Source organism: Marmota marmota, unplaced genomic scaffold (genome assembly GCF_001458135.2).
Source record: "Marmota marmota marmota unplaced genomic scaffold, marMar, whole genome shotgun sequence".
NCBI classification, from domain to species: domain Eukaryota; kingdom Metazoa; phylum Chordata; class Mammalia; order Rodentia; family Sciuridae; genus Marmota; species Marmota marmota.
In genome coordinates this window covers 5,159,847-5,163,338 of record NW_026000075.1, presented here as the reverse complement: position 1 = coordinate 5,163,338, position 3,492 = coordinate 5,159,847, and the positions used below count along the sequence as shown (strand labels likewise).

Sequence of the window (3,492 nt, the reverse complement as noted above, 5' to 3'; positions counted from 1 at the left end):
TTGAAAACTTGTTCTTAATGACACAATAATCCACTGTAGGAGCAAACAATTTAATGAAAGTTATATTTGGAATTATTCACATTGTTTCAAACATTTTTTTCTTTTGTTCTTGTAAATAATATTTCAGTACACATCCTTGAATATGCATTCTTATTCACAAACTCAACTATTTCCTTTTATTAGAATCCTAGGCATAAAATTGTGGCTGTTTAAATGTTCCTGATATATATTATGAAATTGTTTTGCAAGAATTGGATACTAATTAATATTTTTACCAGCAATGTATGAAGAAGACTGACTTAAACACATTTATTTAAAACATTATCAAGTGCAAATATTTACAAATGGTTTGATATTTTATTTCTTTAATTACTGAGGTAGAACGTTGTCCATGATTATTAGCAATTATGCTTTTTTGATTAAATTTTCTTTTCATGTCTTGACTCATTTTTCCCAGTAGATTTCCTTCCAATTGACTCCATGTACCTCCATTCTTTTCATATAAAATTTTGACCAATTAATGTCTGACTTTTAAATTTTGTTTAATCAAATTCTTGGGTATCTTAAAGAACTAACTGTAAAATAAATGGAACTGGGAAAATGCTAGATAATTTTTTCTTTTTTTTATTAGTTCACCTAGATAAATTTTAAACTGGTATTGGATGTTGGAGAATGTTCTAAGCATAAAGTAATAAAAGAAATAATGAAGAGAAACAGCAAATTGAGCTACATGTGTTTTCCAAATCAATTTCAAAATATAGTATATGATAAGTAGCAGTTACAGAACTGAATGTAAAGTATATTACCATTTTGGAAAAACAATCATGTAGTGTTATTTTTTTTCCCAAATTAGTTATACTAGTTTATATTCCCACTTTCCAGGAAACAATTATAAAGTGAATAAATTACATATTCAAGAGTGTTCATAACAGCATGACTTATGCTAGTTAAAAACTGGAGAGCATCACAGCTTCTGGGACAGGAGTCCCTTGTGTTTCTCTTTTTCTAGCAAAGCAATAAACCTTCTTTTTCTTTTTTTTTCCTCAAAATCATATCCTTCTTATTGGGTTAGCATCAGGGACAAGGAATGAGCTTTTGGCAACAAATTTAGCACCCTAGATAGGAACCAAGAGCACCCCCACTCCAGACTTCTTGGGCAGGTCTGGATCTCCAAGGAAACCCACTTCCATGCTGAGGATGCAAAGTGGCTAGAGAACTTGTTGATAGCCAGCTGCCGAAGAGTTAGGAGATGGGTGAGTTTGCTTCAGGTCCAACGAGAGGAGCTATTCCTGAGGGACCATCCCAGCAGCTGCCAAAGCTCCTTTTGATTCCAGGAGCTCCTGCCTTCTGTCCCTGAATGGAACAGGTTGCTCCATCATGGTACCTTTGAGAAAAACAAAACGGAACGCAGTAAAGTCACGACACCCTTGGCCATTTAGTAATTCCCCTGGTGTACACGCCAAGACTCTGGATTCCACACATGTAGTTCCTCTAGGTAAGAATATATGGTTCATCTTTCTAAGGACCTCTGAGGTACAGGTGTATAACTGAAACTCTTGAACCTAGGGATATGTACTCCCTTCTTATCTGTTTGGGTTCTCATCTGTTTGTTGGCCTTGGGATTGATCATTCCATCTGGCTGTCTGTCTGTGTCATTGTTTTGTTTGTATCTGCTACTGACCCTTTTAAGACATGGCCAATACTGCATTGATCCTATAGGTAGTTTCTTGAGAAAGATTTTGGCTAGTCAATTTAAAGGTTCCGGTCTGTTGGCCATGATTTTGGGGCTCCTCTCTGGTTTTTCTTTCTCAGTGTTTCAGGGGTAAAGTCTATGAAAGAGATTCTGTATGTACAGGCATTTATGCTGTTGTATGATAAAGGGGTCAGAATAGTCAGGAACTGAGTTGAAGGTGCCAAAAGGCACTGCCTCTGGTGTGCAAGGGTAGCAGGACACCAGAAGAAAGGGGGTAAAAGATTTAAATCCGTTTCTCAGTCTGGCCCCAGGAAGCCACAGATTATGTAACTGTTGTAAAGAACACTAGCCCTAAACTAGAAAGAAAAAAAAAGTCCCAGAAAAGCTGCCTGAGCTATAGAAAAATGGACAAAGAGAACCTGGCCTCTGCCCTGCCTTCCAGCCCCTTTTGCCCTTGAAGGGAGGCTGCTGGCCACAAAGAATGTGGCAGTAAGCTTTAGAACTGTTAGTTTATGACCTAAGGATAGGAATATCTCCATTTTCAGATCTCATAGAACACCCCATTTGACCAGGGGATATCCATAACTGGGTCAAAGCAATTCTTGCTATAGCAGCATCCCATCAAACTAAATGCTGTGGAGACTGGAAGAATAAACAACTGCACCCATATAAAAAACAAAAACAGAAAGTAAGGCTATCCTATGTTTTGTAGGCAGCCTCTGTAAAGGGCCTCCTCCATTGCATATCAATATGCCTAATACAAGAAAAAGGCCCAAAGAAGACTCTGGGTACAATTGACAGTGGGGAACTCACTTAAAGTTGATGGTATCATGATAATGATAAGGCAGACAGGTCAGGCTCAAAAATATCCTGTACTCCAATCCCTGAATGCCACCTGGGAGAGAAAATATGAATTCAGTTTCTGTATATGCCAGATTGTTTGATCCCTCTCCTGGGATGAAATTTATTGTGTAAATTATATGTTCGGATAACATTCATAAGGTCCGTTTCAGAATATAAATTTAAGAAAGGGTCTGAAACCCAAAAAGATAAAAGAAAGTCATAAGTATAGAAATATCTCAGTATGGAAAACTAGAAGGTAAAAGAAATGTTTCTGGATGAAAAAATATATTGTCTGTTAAAGTAACATTCTTGTGCTAAAGTCCAAGATAAAAGAGGACAAAACTAAGGATGTAGGGGCTGGGGATATAGCTCAGTTGGTAGAGTGCTTGCCTCACATGCACAAGGCCCTGGGTTCAATCCCCAGCACCTCAAGAAACAAACTAAGGATTTAAAGAAATTGTGAATGTTTAAGTAAGTCACAGACGATTTGTGGAAAGTAAATCTCAAAAAGTTTATGTTTGTGATTAAATTGGCTATAATTAGCACAGTTATAGTTATTTGAACTTTAATGTACTGATATGAAGCAAAGTCTGAAACTTTGATCTGCTCTTATCTATCAAGAAAATTTTCTTGTATTTGTATTTGTTAGGTTTTATTACTTGTAGAAACTAAGTCTTAGGATTTGTGCCTGTTTTAAAGCCTTAAATGCTTACTTTGTAACTGGTTAAATAAACTGTTATTTGGGTTAGAACAATATAGTTGACACTCTAAATATATGTGACTAGGTATATGTATGCTTTACTGGCAAAATAACCAATAAGTACTCTCTTTTATACAATGCATCTGACATAGAAGTGTCACGTTGTCATTTGAAGACCTATCTTATATATGTTTGCTTTGATTAAATCAATTTTCTGATCATTAATGCTGTTTCCTACATGTATAAGAGATTTGAG

General features: G+C 36.1%; 1 non-coding gene across 1 annotated transcript; it reads left to right on the top strand.

Annotated features, from left to right (window-relative positions):
• Positions 1 to 2,894: 2,894 nt before the first annotated feature.
• On the top strand, positions 2,895 to 2,968 carry Trnav-cac. The gene has a single exon. It is a non-coding gene; the product is annotated as a tRNA-Val (tRNA).
• Positions 2,969 to 3,492: the final 524 nt, after the last annotated feature.